The sequence below is a fragment of the Phascolarctos cinereus genome, unplaced genomic scaffold (genome assembly GCF_003287225.1).
Source record: "Phascolarctos cinereus isolate Bilbo 61053 unplaced genomic scaffold, phaCin_HiC Scaffold_4;HRSCAF=312, whole genome shotgun sequence".
In the NCBI taxonomy this organism is placed as follows: Eukaryota; Metazoa; Chordata; class Mammalia; order Diprotodontia; family Phascolarctidae; genus Phascolarctos; species Phascolarctos cinereus.
In genome coordinates, this window is record NW_027555847.1 from 451,111,094 (window position 1) to 451,132,411 (window position 21,318).

General features: G+C 37.4%; 1 long non-coding RNA gene across 1 annotated transcript in view; it reads right to left on the reverse strand.

The window, feature by feature from the left end:
* LOC110200827 (uncharacterized) overlaps positions 1 to 21,318 on the reverse strand; it is a 54,616-nt gene that overhangs the window by 498 nt on the left and 32,800 nt on the right. The window lies entirely within an intron of this gene.

Sequence of the window (21,318 nt, forward strand, 5' to 3'; positions counted from 1 at the left end):
GTGCAATGAAATTATGTTATTAAGATTGTACCTGATATACATACAGAAATGGTTCCAGTAGAGTCTTGGAGAACCTTAGAAGAAAGGCTTATTTGCTATATATTATTATCAGTGAAGATCAGAATTACATTAGTTGTGTGTTGCTTTTAAACGAAAGCTGGAATTTGGTTCATTCATCCAGTTTAATTAGAGACAATGAACTATGGTATTTTCTCACTTAACATATGTTTGTTTGTATTTCAAGTTTATACAAGTACATTCTCCTTTACAGGTGAAAATCGAACATAATAGCTTTACTTCCTTGAAGGAAAAAAACCAGTCTATATTAAAATCCAATGGAGCATTAGGGAGGTTGACATCTTTCAATTCAGCTCCTCTGTCTCTTTGATACTTGGGAGTTAATTCATAAAAACACAATTTGACATTTCTATAAATTATTTTGTAAAATGCAGTTCTACAGTTCTCAAACATTTGGATAAGGGGGGTTCTTTCATGAAAGATTAATAGATAAAAGCAAAACAGTAATTTACTGGGCTTGAGCATTCTTTTGGCTCTTTTTTATAGCTTTTGTTGGGCTTAAATGTCTGCAATACTGGTACATAGTGTTTAGACTTTAAATCTTGATTTTCAGAGATGAAGTTACAAATAATTGTAGTCCTGTTTATTTATTTGTTAGTTACATGCATGACAGAAGCATTAATAATTACATTGTATGGTGGGAGGGAAATTATGTACATGTTGCAGAGACCATATTGATCAGCAATGAAATGAATAGTTTGTGTGCAGCTCTTCTGAGCAGCAGAAATAATTCTCTCTCTGTCTCTCTGGCTCTGGCTCTGTTTCTCTCTCTCTCTCTCTCTCTCTCTCTCTCTCTCTCTCTCTCTCTCTCTCTCTCTCACACACACACACACACACACAACACACACACACACACACAACACCTCTCACCTAATATCATTTTCAGGGCTTTTCTACACGTGGCACTTTCCACTCCCCTTTTCCTGTGTTGTTTTGCTTCAAAGCATCCTCTTCTTCCCTCCGATCTCAATTAATTCCCTGTTCTACATGCCACTATGAGCATGTTTTGACCTACTGTACTTTTCCTTTATAGTAATCTCTCCTACTTAGTGTCTGAGAGACTCATCATCATCATCATCTCCATTTTCTACCATAGTTTCTAAATTGTAGTTTGTTCATTTGTTTAACTTCATAGATATTGAAATCTGTCACTTCTGTCTCTAAATCTCTGACATCATGACTTCACCCTGCCCTACTTGAAAGAGAATTCAAATACAAGGATCCATGAGGTGTGAGGCAAGAAAGGCCATTTACAGCCTACTTTCTTATGACTTAATAGAGCAAGACAAAGGGTTCCAAGGGACCTTGGAGGAGATTGACTCCCACCCCTTCATTTTACATTTGAGAAAATGGAAGCAAAAAGAGATTAAATGACTTGCTCAAAGTCATCCATAGAGGCAGAACAAAATTTGAACCCAGGTGCTTTGACTCTAAATTCAGCACTCCTTCCAAACTGCCTTCCATCTAAGGAGTTGCCTCAATAACCCAAAAGTTAAATGACTTGCCTAGGTTCACACAGCTGGTAAGTGCCAGAGGCAGGATTTGCAAGCTTTCTTTCAAGCCCAACACTCTCACCACTATACCAAGCTGTTACCAGACAAGAGAATGGGAAAAGGAGAGTTGCTATTGGGAAGCACCTTTATAAATGTATTGCAAGGAGGATAGATTGATTATTGTCTTCTCCCAATGACTTATAGCCTCCTTTTGTGGGAATGTGATGTATAACAAATTTAAGGAATCATTCTCATGTAATATTCTCTCTTTGGCCATTCTTGCTCCCATCTGAGGTGGCCTGACAGAAATTTGGCTACACTGTTTTATAGTCTTCCTCCAAGATGAGTAAATGAGAGACATCTGCTGCCAGCCAGTGGGGGGAATTACTCTTCTTTGGCCAAAGACACAAGTGTGAGAGTAGTGAATTTGCTTAATGAGAAAACAAAGAGCCAAGAGCAAAAGCATGGAGGGGTTTTCTTGCATCCTTACCCCAGAATCCTTCTAACTTTTGCATCTGGGTTCCCTACAATCCTACCCACGGGAACAGCAACAAATCAAATGGGATATTCCTGCCCTCTTCTACATCAAGGACAAGATTACATCCAGGAAGCAAGTAAGCCTTATGGGAGAAAAATTGGTAGATTCCCTTGATTTGGGTCTGAGTGTAAATAGTCTGAGTTTAGGAAATAGAGGACCTTAAAGTCTACTGGGTACAATGGTAATATTATATATGAAATTGGAAGGTCTCAAAGACTCTTGACAAGAAGAGTAACATAATGTTAATGTACTTTGAGAAAGATAACTCCTAGAGCTATGTGAAAGATAATTAGAATTAAGGCAAGGAATGTCAAGACAGCAAACTTTTATTAAGCATTTACCATGTACCAGGCATTGTGCTACAGGCTGAGGATACAAATATAAACAAAAAGAAATACAGTCTCTGCCCTTAAGGGGTTCACATTTTAATGGAGTAAGACAACACATAAAAAAGAAAGCCAAAAAGGGGGGGAAGTAAGAAGGTACCCCATGGCATCATGGTGGCAAAGGTCATAGAATCAGAGGCATAGACAGGTGGGGAATGAAACATGGGCAGCCTGAGCTCCTCCCCAAAATGGAGGCTCTAGAAGGAATTTGCCAGTAGGAGAAGGGGACCAGCATGATAGGGAGATATTCTAAGGTGAGAAGGCAGCAGAGTCAGAGTGGCAAAGGAAGAGAGGACCTTGCCACACGGGATACCCTTCTTCCCTTTTTATCCTCTTAATCCCTTTAAAACTCCCCCACCCTAGTCAGTCTAGAGTGCAAGAAGACCCATAATCATTGGAGATGCTTTGACCCCTAGCATTTCTCTGTCAATCCATCCCCTGATGGGGGTCACCCAAAATCTATCCATCAGGGTTGCTTGACTGATGCCATGTCTTAGAAAAGATGAGAATTAATAACTGTATCCCTAAGGAAGGACAGTAGATCTTACCATCTGTCCTTTCTCTGCCTCTTCGTGTTCCCCAGACCTCATCATCTGTTTGCCTCTATATCCTGCAGACTCCCAGTACTGTAATCCCACTCATGGAGATCTGAAGACCTTGGTCCTTGCCATCCTCCCCTTGTGGTGCCTTTTCCATTCAATATCAATCCAATTCCACCTAAACACCTACCCATGAACACCCTGGGTTATCAGATCAGAGCAGGAACAGTAACACATCTGATGATGCAGAGCCAAGTATATTCCCACTACCTTCTTAACTAGAGACAAGAGTATACTCAATAATGAATTAGTTCTTATGGAAAAAAATTTGGCAGGATCCATAAGCTATGAACTTTTAAAAATCATGGACATCATTCAATAATAACATCTGCCAGTACTTCTACACCCAAGGATGTAATTCATCTGGCCAAGTGATTTGTATATGAATAAGTCATGACAAAGTAACTTTTTGATAGGAAAGCATCTGATCTCTGCAGAGATCAGGAAAGTGATACAAGTTGTTGCCCTATTTTTTATCCTTCCTTTTACAAACTGTTAGGGGGGAAATTGGCTATATCCAATGCTTCCATTTCATTTCCTCTCAATTTTTATCCTTTTGGAATCTGGCTTCTAGCCTCATTGGTAAGTGAAACTGCTCTCTCCAAAGTTGCAAATGATCTCGTAATTGCCAAATCTCATACCTTTTTCTCAATTTTCATTTTTCTTTACCTACAGCTTTTCATATCATTGGCCATACTTTCCTCCTGAATATTCTCTTCTCTGGGTTTTCTTGACAGTGCTCTACAATTTTTTCTCCTCCTACTGGTATCTGTCAAGGTACGATAACCCTACTCCTGAGCCACCATTCCTTTCACTAGATTTTATAACCTACCCCTGGCACTATGACTCTGCCTAGACATTCCCCTGCCCATTGCTTGCTGAAAGAATCCCCTGTTATCCTACTATGCTCACCTTCTGGAATGCCTACTTTTTGCTTCCTGATTGACATTCCTATTACCAACTGCTCATTAGCTTGTACCAATCATATTCTCCTTCCATGCTCCTCCTAAGCAAACTTCAGTCAGGTCTCTCTCTCTCCAAAGAGCTCTGGTTAAGAGAGAGCAATAATTGAAGCTACAGAAGGATACAGTCCAAGGCACTAGTTAAAACACCTCTAAATTTGATACTTCTTAGAAGCTAGCTCTCGACATTCTTATCTCTGAACATCCCAGCCCTGCTACTTATTACTTGTGTAATCTTAGGCAAATTACTTAATCTCTCTGTACTTCTATTTCTTTATCTATATGCAGTGTGTGGGCACATGCATATACACATAATGGGTTGAATTAGATGACCTCTAAGTTTCCTTTCAGCTCTAAATCACTAATATTATGATCTATAGTAGAGAAATTTTTAGCAAGGAGTGGAATTATTACACAATTTCTCCATACTGAAAGCATTTTTACTCCAGCTGTGTGCTGGAGACTTTGCCCAAAAGTGCCATTGACTCACATGTTTACAATTACGCCACCTTAAATCTTCTAAGCAAACATGTCTCTCCCCTTTCTGACTAGTCTGAAAGACTCCTGAAATGAGAAAAGTCATGAGATTAATGAGCAACATCTGTCCTAAAAGATGATGATAGAAACACTACACTATGATATAATACTAACTCATTGATCATAAGAAAATACACAGACTATTCTCCCTGTTTCTAATAGAATGTTAATCAAAGACAAAAAGGGAAAACCACTAGCCCTGCTCATTCATTATCCTCATTTATAAAGGCAATCTATCTCACTATGAGAGCACAACAAAATGTTAAGTACCTCTGTTCCTCTGAAGTCTAGAAACTATTATTAGAATATAGTTAATCAAAGGGAAGAATGAAAGAGAAATGAATCATATTTATTTGGATATTAAGAACTGAGAAGACTAATATGATCAACTCTTCATTGATTAGTATTTTCTGTTTGATTTTCCCCTTTCCTACCATACTCCTCCTTCATTATGAGCTAACCTGCTAACTGGCTGAATGATGACTGACCAAAGGCTATAGGAAGGTAGAGAAAGGGGAAGGTCTGAGAAATATTTGAAAAACAAGACTAAGTGGACTCACATAGACTAGAGATAAGGAGATGCAAAAGAGTAACCACTGAATGGTGATGCCAAGTTTATATCCTCCTTTCCCTAAGTCCCTGGCCTAGAAATGCATGAAGTAGCATCAGTATTGCCTCAAATGTTGTTGGCCCTCATTTCTGGAAAGAACAGCAGGTCATCAAGCACCTATGGTCACCTTAGAATAGATGGCCAATCCTTTGGGTAGGGGAAAGAATGTAATTCTACATATCATTTGCAACGTAACAGAGACTGAGTATGGATGTTTTTTTTTCAATTAAAACTTCTTATTTCTAAAACATATCAAGATTTCCTACCAAAATATACTACAGTTGTTCAATTCATGAAGTTGATTCCATTAGTTTCCTGATATTCTTATGCGTATGAGAAACTTTGGTAATCTCTTAAATCTGCAGTTTTCTCTAACATGGTAGAGATATTTTTAAACCCTTTCAACAACTTCAAAGGGAACCGTAGCATAGTGGATAGAATATTGATCAAGAAAATGTCCATTCTATTCTCAATCCTACCACACACTCCCAAAAGCTCTTAAGTCAATTTAACTAGCATCTATTAAGTTTTTATTATGTGCTAGGTACTGTACTAATACTGAGAAAACAAGTACAAGCAGAAAAACTATCCTGGACTTTAAAAAGTTAACTTTCTAATTAGAGGAAGACAACATATAAAAGGAAACTGGAAAGGGAGGGAGAATATGGAATCATAAGTGCACCCTGGAGAGGAATGAAGACTCAGGAGGCCTAGGTATTCACATTAAAATGGAAGTTGTGGAAGGAACCAAGTAGAATGAGAGACTGCAAGGGCAATGTATGAAGTCCAGAGTGGTATAAGCTACTAGGAAAGGGAGGTTTCTGTGATATCTTAGAGAATATCCAGGAGAAGAATCAAGAACACTGCCTAAAGAGAAATGGGGATTTTTTTTAAAAAGCTGTGTGTGCAGTAGAGACAAGGTTAGCAACCATGATAGGTTTTATCCACAAGTCTTTCACTATGCACAAAATGGTTGATGAATGTATACACCTCAAAATGGGTCATCACATATTTTCTATTAAGAACTTATGTTTAGAAAAAAAAAAACCAAAAACAAATTTTTGGATCCTTTCAAAAATACATCAGATGGTTAGTTTTATTCCATCAGACAGCACAGTAATTTTTCTTCTATTCAGTATTAGAAAAGAGTCCTGGAAGGGGAAGTCCTCAGTTCATGGCACTTTGATATATATCATCTCATTTGAACCTTACAACTTGGTGATTTAAGCACTTCAACATTTTAGTGCATCTGTGATCTTATAAATATGAAATCATCAGCTAAATACACTTTGTCACACTATGTGACTCTTGTCCATGTCTTTCCATAAATCCTCCAACATGGGGTCGGGAGGGAACCATCTTGTTTTAGATCTCTCTTGACATTGAGGATTATCCAGCAGGTATCCCTGACCTTTGATACATGTCTGGCTTACCAACTTCTCCAGTTTTCATCTTTTTGAATATAGCTTTTAACTTCTCATTTCACATTGGTAATGTACTTGTTATAGCTACATTGCATTCCACCATTGCCTTTTAAATGACTCGTGATTCTGATCTTATTTTCTTCCCTTCCTTTCAGAATGAGCTTTGCACTAAAAGTATCAAATAAAAAATGATTTTCAGGCAACTGATACCTGAAATAATTAAGGAGATCGTAGTAAGAATGAACTGAATTGCCCTTTAGGAATACAAGTCATCTAGCCCAGACAAAATAGATCCCTGTAGACTGAAAGAACTGGAGGCTATGATTCCTAAGCTACTGTCATCAGTATTTTCTTGTAGCTATTTTATTTTATTTTATTTTTTAAAATAATATTTTATTTTTTCCCAATAACTGTCAAGACAGGTTTTTACATGATTTTGAGTTCTAAATTTTTCTCTCTCCCTCCTTCCCTCCCTTTCCCCTTCCTAAAATGTTAGGCAATTTGATAAAGGTTATACATGTGCTATCATGTAAAAGATACTTCCATATTAGTCACAATTGTGAAAGAAAAAAACAGATGAAAAGGAAAAACAAAAACAAAAAGAAAAGAATAAATTAAGTGAAAAAAGTATGCTTCAATCTGCATTAGAATCCATTGTTTTTTCTCTGGATGTGGACAACTTTTTCCTTCATAACATGTCTTGGCTCATTGTGTTGCTGAGAACTGAGTCATTCATAGCTGATACTGTGTACAATGTTTTTCTGGTTCTGCTCATTAAAATTTGCATCAGTTCATAGAAGTCTTTCTGTTTTTTTTAATGAAATCTGCCTATTTATCATTTCTTATTGCACAATAGTATTCAATTACATTCATATACCACAGCTTCTTCAGCTATTCCCCTATTTATGGGCATCCCCTCAATTTCCAATATTTTGCCGCCACAAAAAGGGCTACTATAAATATTTTTGCACATGTAGATCCTTTTTCCTTTTTTCATGATCTTTTTTGGGTACAGACCTAGTAGTGATATTGCTAGATCAAAGGGGTATAGTTTTGTTGCCTTTGGGCATAGTTTCAAATTGCTCTCCAGAATAGAGAGCATCAGTTCAGAACTGCACCAACAGTGCAGTAGTGTCCCAATTTTCCCACATCCTCTCCAATATTTATCATTTCCCTTTTTTTGTCATATTAGCCAATCTGATAGGCGTGAGACAGTATCTCAGACTTGTTTAAATTTGCTTTTCTCTAATCAAAAGTGATTTAGAGCACTTCTTTATATGCCTATAGACAGCTTTGATTTCTTCATCTAAAAACTGCCTGTTCATATCCTTTTACCATTTATCAGTTGCAGAATGGTTTCTATTCTTATAAATTCAACTCAGTTCTCTGTATATTTAAGAAATGAAGCCTTTATCAGACACTTGCTGTAAAGATTGTTTCCCAGCTTTCTGCTTTCCTTCTAATCTTGATAGCATTGGTTTTGTTTCTGCAAAAGCTTTTTAATTTAATATAATCAAAATTATCTATTTTACATTTCATAATGCTTTCTGTCTCTTGTTTGGTCATGAATCTGTAACTCACTTAACTTCTCCTTTAAGAATTTGGATGCTATAACACTTGGTACATATATGTTTAGAATTGATATTACTTCATTGTCTATGGTACCTTTTAGCAAGATGTAGTTTCCTATATTATCTCTTTTAATTAGGTCTGTTTTTGGTTTTGCTTTGTCTACCCTTGCTTTTTTTTTTTTACTTCAGCTGAAGCAAAACAGATTCTGCTCCAGCACCTTCCCTTTACTCTGCATGTTTCTCTGCTTCAAATGTATTTCTTGTTAATAAGATTTAGTAGGATTGTGGTTTTTGATCAGCTCCCATTTTATAGGAGTTTGTCTGACTGACATTCACAGTTGTGATTACTAACTGTATTTCTCTCCATTCTATTTTTCCTCCATTTGTCCTCTTTCTCCTTTCACCCTTTCCCTCCTCTACAGTGTTTTGCTTCTGTCTACTTCCTCTTCCAGTCTGCCTTCTCTTCTGTCAGTCCCACTCCACCTTTACTTAATCTCTTCCCCTACTACTTCTCTGTCAGGTAAGATAGATTTCTACATTCAGCTGATTATGTCTATTATTTCCTCTTTTAGCCAATATTGATGACAGTAAGGTTCCAGCTATGCCTGTCACCTACCCTCCCATCTTTCCTTCCACTGTAATAGGTTTTTTGTGCCTCTTCATGTGAAATAATTTACCCCTATTCTACATCTCCCTTGAATCCCTTATGGGTTTTTTTTTATTTTTTTTAGGTTTCTCTTGGGTCTTGATATTGGAGATCATTTTTTTTGTTCAATTACTTACGAAATCTCCTTATGAAAGACTGAAATACTTGTATGTAATTGAATGATCATTTTTCCCCTTAATTTGCCGGATAGGTGATTCTTGGCTGTACTCCTAGCTCCTTTGCCTTCCAGAATATCATGTTTCATGACTGCTGATCTTTTAATGTTGCAGCTGCTAGGTCCTATGTAATCCTGACTGTGACTCCCGATACTTGCATTGTTTCTTTCTTCAATGCCTATTTTGCCCTATGGTTTCAGGATATTAGGACAGATTTCCTTGATAATTTCTTGAAAGATGCTGTCCAGGTCCACCTTTTCATTATGGCTTTCAGGTACTCCAAAGATTTTCATATTGTCCCTTCTGGACCTATTTTCCAGGTCAGTTTATCCAATGAGGTATTTTATATTTTCTTCCATTTTTTCATTCTTTTGAATTTGTTTGATTGATTCTTGATGCCTCATAGAGTCATTAACTTCCGCTTGCCCAATTCTAACTTTCAAGGAATTGTGTTTCTATGTTAGAGTTTGTGCTTCTTTTTCCTAATTGTACTTTTGAAAGTTGAATTTTCTATTCAGCTCTGGTCTTCTCATCAAGAATATTGAAAGTCCTCTATTTCATTGAATATCCATTTTTCCCCTGAAGGGATTATACTCAGTTTTGCTGGGTAGATGATTCTTGACTGTAATCCTATCTCCTTTGATTTCTGGAATATCATATTCCAAGCTCTCTGATCTCTTAATGTGGAAGCTGCTAAATCTTGTGTTATCCTGATTGTGTTTCCACAATACTTGAATGGTTTGGGTTTTTTTTTTCCTATTTGCAATATTTTCTCCTGACCTGGGAACTCTGGAATTTGGCTACAATATTCCTAGGAATTTTCCCTGGGGGATCTCTTTCAGGAGTTGTTTGGTGAATTCTTTCAATTTCTATTTTACCCTCTGGTTCTAGAATATCAGGTCAGTTTTCTTTGATAATTTCTTGAAAGATGAAGTGTTGGCTCTTTTTTTGGTCATGGATTTCAGATAGCCCAATAATTTTTAAATTCTCTCTCCTGGATCTATTTTATAGGTCAGCTGTTTTTCCAATGAGATATTTCTCATTGTCTTCTATTTTTTCATTCTTTTGTTTTTGTTTTATAATGTCTTGATTTCTCATAAAGTGACAAGCTTCCATTTGCTCCATTCTAATCTCTAAGGAAATATTTTCCTTTTTTTTAATATAAATTTATTTATTTTTAGCTTTCAACATTCACTCCCACAAGTTTTTGAATTCCAAATTTATACCCCATCTCCCCCCTCCTCCCACCCCAAGATGGCATGGATTCTGAGTATCCCTTCCCCTAGTCTGTCCTCTCTTCTATCTCTCTCCCCTTCTCTTATCCCCTTCCCCTTCTATTTTCCTGTAGGGCAGGATAGACTTCTGTACCCCATTTCCTGCATTTCTTATTTCCCAGTAGCATGTGAAAACATTTTTTTAAACATATGTTTTTAAAACTTTAGGTTTCAAATTTTCTCTCTTCCTCCCTCCCCAATCACCCTCATTGAAAAGGCAAGTAACTCAATATAGGTGGTACATGTGCAGTTATGCAAAACACATCCATAGTAGACATGTTGTGAAAAACTAACTCTATTTCCCTTAATCCTATCCTGCCCTCCCATTTATTCTATTCTTTCTTTTGACCCTGTCCCTCCTCAGAAGTATTTACTTCTGATTACCCCTTTCCCAATCTGCCCTCCTCTCTATCATCCCCCTGCTCTCTTGTCCCTTCTCCCCCTATTTTCCTGTAGGGTAAGACAGATTTCCATACCCAATTGAATGTGTTGTTATTCCCTCCTTAAGCCAAATCCTATGAGAATAAGATTCACTCATTCTCTCACCTTCCCCGTTTCCCCTCCACTGTAAGAGACTTTTCTTTTTTTTTTTTGTGAGATAGTTTACCCCATTCTACCTCTCCTTTCTTCTTCTCCAGTATAATCCTCTCTCATCCCTTAATTTTATTCTCCAGATATGACCCCTTAATCTTCAACTCACCCTGTGCCCTCTATCTATCTACATATCATATCTATCTATCTATCTACATATACATATCTTTCCATGCAGGAATGTAAACAGTTCAATCTTAATAAGTCTCTTATGATTTCTCTTTCCTGTTTACCTCTTCATGTTCCACTTGAGTCCTGTATTTGAAAGTCAAATTTTCTATTCAGCTCTGGTCTTTTCATCAAGAATGCTTGAAAGTCCTCTATTTCACTGAATGACCATTTTTTCCCCTGAAGGATTATACTCAGTTTTGCTAGGTAGGTGATTCTTGGTTGTAATCCTATCTCCTTTGCCCTCTGGAATATTATATTCCATGCCCCGTGGTCCTTTAATGTAGAAGCTGCTAAATCTTGTGTTATCCTGATTGTGTTTCCACAGTACTTGAATTGTTTCCTTCTGGCAGCTTGTAATATTTTCTCCTTGACCTGGGAACTCTGGAATTTGGCTACAATATTCCTAGGAGTTTTCCTTTGGGGATCTCTTTCAGGAGGAGATCTGTGGATTCTTTCAATTTCTATTTTGCCCTCTGGTTCTAATATATCAGGGCAGTTTTCCTTGATAATTTCTTGAAAGATGATGTCTAGGCTCTTTTTTTGATCATGGCTTTCAGATAGTCCAATAATTTTTAAATTCTCTCTCCTGGATCTATTTTCCAGGTCAGTTGTTTTTCCAATGAGATATTTCACATTGTTTTCTAATTTTTCATTCTTTTGGATTTGTTCTACTGTTCTGATTTCTCATAAAGTCACTATCTTCCAATTGCTCTATTCTAATTTTTAAGGAAGTATTTTCTTCAGTAAGCTTTTGGACTTCCTTTTCCATTTGGCCAATTTTTCTTTTTAGGGCATTCTTCTCCTCATTGGCTTTTTGGACCTCTTTTGCCATTTGGGTTAGGCTATTTTTTAAGGTGTTATTTTCTTCAGTATTTTTTTGGGTCTCCTTTAGCAGCTGTTGACTTGTTTTTCATGATTTTCTTGCATCACTCTCAGTTTTTCCTCTACTTCCCTTACTTGCTTCTCAAAATCCCTTTTGAGCTCTTCCAAGGCCTGGGACTGATTCATATTTTTCTTGGAGGCTTTGGATGTAGGAGCTTTGACTTTGTTGTCTTCTGGTTGTATATTTTGATCTTCTTTTTCACCAAAGTAAGATTCCATGGTCCGACTCTTTTTGCGCTGCTTGCTCATGATCTCAGCCAATTACTTGAGTTTTGAACTCTTTGTTAAGGTAAGAGTCTGCTTCCAATGTGGAGAATGTATTACACCCCAAGCTTCAGAGGTTTGTGTAGCTGTTTTCAGAGATACTCGTAGGGACCTGTAAATTTTCAGTTCTTCCAAGGTGGTATGATAAGGGGCGAGGTGTTTACTCCTTTCCTGGACTGCAACCACAAGTATTCCTTTCTGTCCTGTAACTGTGAGGAAGAGTTCCTCTCCATAGCCACTCCAAGTTCTACCATGCCAGCATTCCTCCTCACCCCAGCACCGCTGCCCAGAACTGTGACCCAGATCCAGACAGGGGCAAAGCAAGAGATTCCTGCCTCAGCACTGGCAAAGAGATCCCTGCAGTCCCTCTCTGATCAGCCACTTGGTTCCCCTTCAGTCTGTGGGCTGGAAGCTCGGGAAGCAGCTGCTACCCTGGAGCAGTGACAGGACTTGGGCTGGGACCAAGCTTCTCTCTTACCATGGTCACAGACTTTTCCTGCTGACCTTCTAAGTTGTCTTTGGCATTTGTGCGTTGAGAAGTCTGGAATCCACCGCAGCTTCCCATGATTCAGTACTCTGAGGCCTGCTCCAGGTTCGCTGAAGCCTGGTCTTTGCATGGCCCACATTGAACTGTGCTCATCCCTGAGCCTGGCACAATAGACCTTTCCAATAAATCATCCAGGTTGTCTTGAACTGGAAATTTGTTTCATTCTGTCTTTTTGTGGGTTCAGCTGCTCTAGAATTTGTTTAGTGCCATTTGTTCCAGATATTTGGAGGTGTTTAGGGGAGAGCTCAAGCAAGTCATTGCTTTTACTCTGCCATCTTGGCTCCACCTGAGTCAGAATCTAATTTTACTTTTTAAAGAGTTGTTTTCTTGAGTGGATTTTTGTTTCTCCTTTTCCATTTGGATAATTCTGTTTTTAAGTATTTGTTTTCTTTTTCCAAGCTGTTTACTCTTTTTTTTTTAAATAATTCTCTTGCATCACTCTCATTTATTTTCCCCATTTTTCTTCTACCTTTCTTATATGGTTTTTAAGCTCCTTTTTGAGCTCTTCCATGAGTTCTTTCTGCGCTTGAGACTACTTCCCATTTTTCTTTGAGGTTTTGACCATAGGTATTTTGACATTACTGTTCTCTTCTGAGTTTGTTTCTTGATCTTCCCTGTCACTATAATAACTTTCTATGATCAGATTCATTTTTTGTTGATTTTTGCTCCTTTTTTTTTTTTTTGGCCTTTTTTCTTTCTTTTAAATTTGAGCTCTGTTCCCAAGGTAGAAAGGGTGCTGTCTCAGGCTTCTTGTGCCAGGGGCTGCAATCTCCAGCTATTTACCTGGTGAGGCACCAATGTTGCCCATAGCCTACAGAGATCATCGTGTCTGGTGCTGTGCTGAGGAAGTTGTTTGTTGGCTGACTGGCCCTGCTGGAGGCTGTAGGGATCTGGCAGCTTACCTGGTGCTGAGCCAGGATTCTAATGCTAGTGTCTAGTGTATGCTGAGGCCCATGGAGTGTCTGTACATTTCCACCATGGCTACATTGAAGCAGACAGCTGTCTGGTTGCCTGTTTGCCTGGGCCTATGCTGAAGCATGTGGTGATTCTTGGAGCTTGAATCTGCCCATTCCCCTTGATATGTTGAGATACATGGGGGGTACTGGTATTGACGTTTGCCACCACACTAGGACTTAGGATCTACTACTGGTTTGCTGAGGTGGGGCTTGCTGCTGGCTTTCTAGGACACTTCCTGTCTTGGACTGTGTTCCCCTTTTACTCAAGTAAGACAGATCTTTCCTGCCAATCTTCCAAATTTCTTGGGTTCAAAAATTGTTTCACCCACCTTTTTGCTGGTTCTGCTGTTCCAGGATTTATTTTGAGGTGTTATTTTATGGGTTTTGGAGGTGAATATGGGAGAGTTACTGTGATTTACTGTTTACTCCACCCTCTTGGCTCCTGGAAGTTGTGTCATCAATATTTGAATGATTGTGGAAATCAATCAATCAATCAATATCTATTAAGCATCCCTTATGTGGCAGGCATTGTGCTGAGGACATGAAAAGAAGCAAAAGACAGTACCTGCTTTTAATAAGCATATAGTCTAAAGAGGGAGAAAATATGCAAAGTTCAACATCAAAGAATTATGTCCAGGGTAGGCTCTGTGCTGTTTAATATTTTTGTCAATGACTTGGATAAAAATGTAGATAGTATACTCAATCAATCTGCCAATGACGCAAGGCTGGGAAGGTTGCCTAATACACTGGATGACAGAGTCAGAATCCAAAAAGATTTTGACAGGCTAGGAATGAGTAACAGTTGAAAAGACACAAGTTTAGGCTCACTTTCAGGAAAAGTCCCCCAACAATTAGAGCAGTCGGAAACTGGAATGAATTGCCTGTAGAGGCAGTGGATTCCCTATCTTTGGTGGTTTTCAAGCAGATCTAAGGCATGCTTATATTAGGGTTCTTTTTAAGGATAGGTTGGGCTAGGTACCTGCTGAAGTCAATTCCAGCTCTCAAACTCTGTGATTATGAAATACTTAAGAGATTGTGTTTATAAGAAGTCAAGTTTTTGTTATAGGAGAAGCTTGAGAACATAGACTAAATACTTTCACTGTGATCCAGCCTTTGTCTTTCTTTACAATTGTAAGCCCCATTCACTTTCATCTATTCTGTCTGTCTAAGATATGTGTACTACTGGACCAGCTATGTGTATTTTCAAAGTCTAGACTATAAGCATTCTTTATCCATTTGGTTTTTCCTGTTTATAGTTAGACCACACTGTTTTGAATGATTATGAATGTTTTAGAGGAGCCTCTGTTATGTCTACGTTCTTGAAGAAATCTACACAATGTTACATGCAAAGAGGAGCATATGGAGGACCTCAACAACTATCTTAACCTGGGGTTCATGACCTTTTAAAAACTATTTTGCTAATTCGGTTTCAATATCATTGTTTTCTTTTGTAATCCTATGTATTTTGTTTTGTGCTTTTAAAAATATAGTTCTAAAAAAGGGTAAATTGTCTTCACCAGACTGCCAAAAGTATCCATGACACAATAAGTTAAGAACTCTTGATCTATTCTTCTCCTATCTATTACTCTCTCCTAGATGTTATAAAGTATTACAGGTATTATTAATGTTCTTTTGTAGAGAAACAAGCTAAGCGCAAATGGCATGTCCGTGGTCATGCAACAAATAAGTATGGAATGTATAATAGGAACACAAATATCTTCTCTCTGGTTTCATTTCTAAAGCATTACAGTTATTATTAATGCCCTTTTGTAGATAAGGACTGAGGGAAATAACATGTCTCTAGTCATGCAACAAATAAATGTGGGACATATAATATGGATATAAGTGTCTTCTCTCAGGTATCATTTCTATTATACCATACCCCTTTTGCATGGAGCAGCAGTGTCAAACCCAAACAGAAATGGGAGCTACTAAGATGTACATAAGGACTTTTGCAGGTGCATATTGACGTAGAAAACCACACAATAACATTACCTATGTTTGACTGTATTTGTATGTAATTTATTAGGTATTTCATAATTGCATTTTAATCTGGTTTAGGGTACACTTGAATGTATTGTGGGCCATGTGGTGGACCTGTGTAGATCTACATGGGGACCTACATGAAAGATGAATCACATGCATCAGAGATCATAAGCAGAACTTCCCTCTATCCTGAACAGTCTCATCAGAGCCCTCAGGATGCTAAAGGTACTAGATTCAGAGGCCAGAAGCTGAGTGATTGCTTTAAGAGTAAGGTGCCATTTGGGTGTCTCCTATCCTTAGATACCTTGAAAGGAGAGTATGGACCTTGTGCCAAAGCTCCAGGGACACAATCATCACTAATAGTTATGTGAATTCAGCCTGGATTCCCTGTGTTTAGCATGTGGAAATCATGGAAATCAATGGTTCCACCCCTGCATAAACACTACACTCAGTCATCACTTGACCCTGCAGGGTATGGTCTCTAGCAAACATGATCTTCTCCCTTTCTATGGCTAATATATGTATACATGATGTTCCATATATCTCTGAGACTCAGAATATTGTAATTGACTAAGGCTCAAATCTCATACTTTGTCCATTCTCTGATGCCCTATCCACCTCAGCCCTACCACTCATCTATGCATATGTTACTCTGGTCTCCTGTTCTTTTGTGTCCTCCAGAAATCTGTATCACAATTAATAAGCCTCCATTAGTCTAGTTGTTTACTTTTCATAATCTCATCTTTTGATACTCATGGAATCCTGGTTCTTTCCAGAAGACACTGAAACTTGCCATAATTTAGGATTCTTTTTCTCATGCCATGAACAGGAATGATAATCTCCTAGCTGTTCCATACCACTTCTAGAGCTTTCCTTTGCCTCTGTGATTCTGCAAACTCTTCTCCTTTGAAATTCACTCTAGCTATCTATATTGACCGCATGTATATTCTTATAATTAATCTAACAGTCTCTAGGTCATTTTTCCTGTTTTATCAAGGATCATATGCAGTATAAGGGGACAGACCAAGCCTTATCTAAACTTTGTATCAGACTCATATTCTATATCCAATTTATCTTAACCTGGCACTGGCCTACCTTTCTAGGCTTATTGCATATATTGTCCTTCAAACATGTGTTCCAGCCAAGTTCAACTCTGTTTCCTATGCCCAAATATAGCATACCTAACAAGAGGCTATTCAGCCTTTGCTAGAAGAGAAACGAACTACTTCTTGAGGTAGCCTGTCTCATTTTGGGATAGGTCTAATTCATAGTCAATTTTTTCTTACTTTCTTAAAGCACTACACAAGTGTTATCTGTTATTATCATTACTCTGACAAAAAGAAGCAGTGTTACATAACAGATAGAGTGCTACCAACTCCATCTATGAAAACCATTAGCTGTGTCACCTTGGGCATATCACTTAACCAGTGTATTCCCCAGGCAACTCCTTAGGATATATCAGATCATGGATGTCTTCTGGTCTATGTCAGTGGTAATGGGTACTCCCACACCAGAATTTCCCCCATGCAGAAGAAAGCTCAGGTCCTTCATATATTTGCATATTTTGACACTATAGCTTATTCCTCACTTGGAATGAAAAAATGAATTCCTTGAGGCAAAAGAGCACAGGAGTGAGAGATGAGGCATAGTCTGAGCAAGAGAATAAGCATATAGGAAAATTGTGGCAGGAGTTGGGTGGAACATTCCCAGAGCAATGTCCCTTCTGAATACACAGATCATTAATCTTCCAACTGCAGATAGGTGTGTTTACCATGCTTCAATACCTTCTCAAAGACTTTTGTAGCTTGTCAGTGTGCAGTAAGCTTGAAAGATATAGTTGCTGCAAAAAGATATAGGTTGTTTTTCTTTACCTGAAAGGGAAACCATGGAAGGAAGAGAATTCTTGGCATTTTTATTCCAATTTATTTTTTTCTCAGAAGAACAGGGGGAACTGTATAAAACCCATATCAAAAGGCAACATGTCAAACTCTTTGCATTGTTGTTGTGAGGAAGATGAGTGGTGGACAACAAAATCTTCTAATGACATATTCGCAAAATTTAGATTAAGTGGACCAAGTATTGTTGAATTTCCCTTTCCTATAAGATAACTATTCCCATATATTCCACATAAGCATTGTGTTTTGATTCATTTTTGTCCTTTATAAAACATGCCTTTCCTAATCCACATTTGCCACGTGACTAGGTGGAAGTTGGCAGTGAAATCAAGCATATTTGAATATGTAGCTGAAATAATACGAACAGTAGTAGTTGATATGAACTTTGTAAATTGATTTTTGAGTTGAAGTAGCTTAGGAAATTTTTTTCTTTTTTAAATTTTATTTTATTTGAATTTATGAGTGAAAACAAGTATTTCTATAACATAGCACAATAAAAAAGATGATTGCCATGAAACTGCAAATCTATTATGCATTGTTTGTTATTCCTTTCAAATATACTACAAACGTATCACATATCTTTTTTTTCCTTTTTTTCTTCCCTCAAAGTTGTCTTAATCCGCATTTCTCTAATCAATAATGATTTAGAGCATTTTTTCATATGACTATAAATTGTTTTGATTTCTTCATTGGAAACCTGCCTGTTCACATCATTTGACCATTTATCAATTGGGCAATGAATTGTATTCTTATGGATTTGGCAAAGTTCTTTGTACATTTTAGATATGAGACCTTTTGTAGTTTAGAAACTTAAAGTCAATTTTGCTCCAGAATGCATACCAATGACATAAGTTGTTACCCCCATCTGGATTCATGGGCATGAAACAACATATCTAGCAATGATGATTTCTCCAGAGTATCTTGGGAATGAAATTACTACCTTGTCACTTAAAATCATACTATTTCATTATTACTCTACTAAACGACCAGTGATGACCAAATAATAGCAGCCAATATTTTATGAAGTTTTTGTTCTCAGAATTTTGAATCTCAGAAATATTATTCCCATCTTATAAGAGAAAAAAATGAAACATGGAAAATAAATTCCTTTTCAGTATCTGCATTTGTCAAGGAAGGACCTGGTCACAGAAACATAGTGTTATAGTTCACAGGCAAGTCAACCAGTATTAATTGAGCACCTACTAAGTACCAAGCTCTATGCTAAATACTAAGGATGCAAAGAAAAATAAAAACAATTCCTTTCCTAAAGGGATTCATAATATATTGGTGCATAGAATATGTGAGCAGTTATGTACAAAGAAGATCTACACAGGAAAAATTGAAGGTAATCTCAGAAGGAAGGTTAGCATTAAGAGGAACCAGGAAAGACTTTTTGCCAAAAGTGGGATTTTAGACATGAGTTAAAGGCAACCAGGAGGCAAAAACAAAGAGGGAGAGTGTTTCATTGACTGTTAGAGATGAAAGGAAATTTAGAGAAAGTATACACCATATACAATTGTCCAGATTAGGAGACTGAGACCTCCCAACGTGAAGAGATTTGTCCAAGGTCTGACCAGAAGAAAAAGTGGGGTTTAAAACCAAATATTTTAACTCCTATGCCAGTGTTCTTTTCACTATACCATGTTCACACCATAGGACTTACAACTTCCTGCCCATGAGTTATTTTTTATCATATCATAAATCCTACCACTAACTGTAATCTTGAGTGTCTTAATCTTAGTTTGCTTTTGCATTTAAAAGGCATAGAATTGGCTGTCTACCATCTACCTTAAAGAAGGATGGACAACTATTTTAAAGAAATGGGATGATGAGGGTAGCTAGGTGGTGCAGTGCATAGAGCACTGTCCCTGGAGTCAGGAGGATCTGAGTTCAAATCTGGCCTCAGATGCATAACACTTACTAGCTGTGTGACCCTGGGCAAGTCGCTTAACCCCATCGCCTAGCCCAAAAACAAAAAAATGGAATGTTTTATTCAAAAGAATAGAGGAAGAGTGGCATACTGTGGGATATGGGGGTGGTGGTCAATGCTTAGCAACCATAATGATTCGTGAAGATTGAGGAAGGGTGCACAATAGTCATAGTGGGGACTATAAGTCAAAACAAGTGATAAAATGGAACAGTGACAAAAAAAGACTGAAGACCGCTGAACTTGCTAAGGCACCTAATACATGTTCTATGTATTTTTGAATCTGAGTTATGACATTTCCTCTAAGAAATATCATTCATGAAGCTTTATGGTAAAAAAAGTAGTGGCCTATGAACCTTTACCATTCATTCATATTCATGTACTCTCCCCCCCATGCATATGAGCATAAAAGTTATCCTCTTCACTTCCCATTCCCTCAATATTTATGCTCTAAAATAGAAGTATGACTTCATAACTGATTCCAATATTTCTTTATACATTGATTTATGTATACATATGCATAAATTATATTTAAATAGCTATACAATCTTTATTCCCAGTAGTAACTTAAATTTTGAAAAAAAGAATTTAAGCTCATAATGTATGATCCTATGTGTGATTTCTAATTTCTCTCCCACTACACCATGAACACACAAATACATACATATGTATGTGTGTATGTGAAAATATGGAATACTTTTAATATCTCCACAATTGATTTTTGTATTGTGCTTTAAAGTTTACAGGGCCTGTGAGGGACATAGTGCAAATTTTATTACTCATATTTTGAAAATGAAGAAACTGGACCTCAGAGAAGTTAAATGACTTATTCATAGTCTCATAGCTCACAGGTATTAGGGAGGAGTGATAAATACAGATATCATGATTCTAAGTTCAGTGCTCTTTGCTAATTTTTTTCAACTAATAGAAATTTGTTTTTTCTCCCTCTCATTCCACCCCCTAAATGAAAAAAAAGGGAAAAAAAGAAAATGATTGTTATAAATAAATATAGTTAAGCAAAACTAGTTCCTGCATATGTCCAAAAGTATATAAGTCCCATCCTACGTCCTAAGGCTATCACTTCTCTGTGAGGAGATGGGTAGCATGGGTCCTGTGAAATCATGGTTGGTCATTGCATTCATCAGAGTTCTTAAGTCTTTCAAATATTCCAAGCATACAATATAGAGCAGTGGTCATCTTGCCAACCCATATGTGAAGGAATCCCTACTTTATTGGGAAAACCCAAGAAGTGATTATTCACTGCTTGAAGACCTCCAAGGCCAGGAGTATGCTACACTTGAAACAGCTCTTGAAGGTTAAAATTTCATTATGAGCATTCATATCTTGGAAACCAGCAAACACTACAAACCAAGGATTGATTTGTTCTTTTGGTAGCTGTCTAGACTTAAGAAAATAATAGAAAAAATGTTGACAAATGCAGATTAAACTTAGAAGTCTACCATGCTTCTTGGGAAATGGACATGTTAAACATTTACCAGCACATCCCTGGGGATACCCCACCACCTCTCTAGGAAACAATCCAGGCTATTTTCCTCTGGATGCTTTCTAATTTATCAATAAATATCCTGATTAAACTATGATACCCACAACTGAATATAATACTCAGATGAAGTCTAACAGAGGTCAAAATTCAGTAGGGTCATCATGTTCCTTCCTATTACTGCAAGTTATGTCCCTCCTAATGCATTCCTAGTTAATGCACATTAGCTTTTTTTGTTGCCAAATTCCCCTACTGACCTATATTGAACTTGGATTCCACTAAAACCCACAGATCTTTTTCAGAG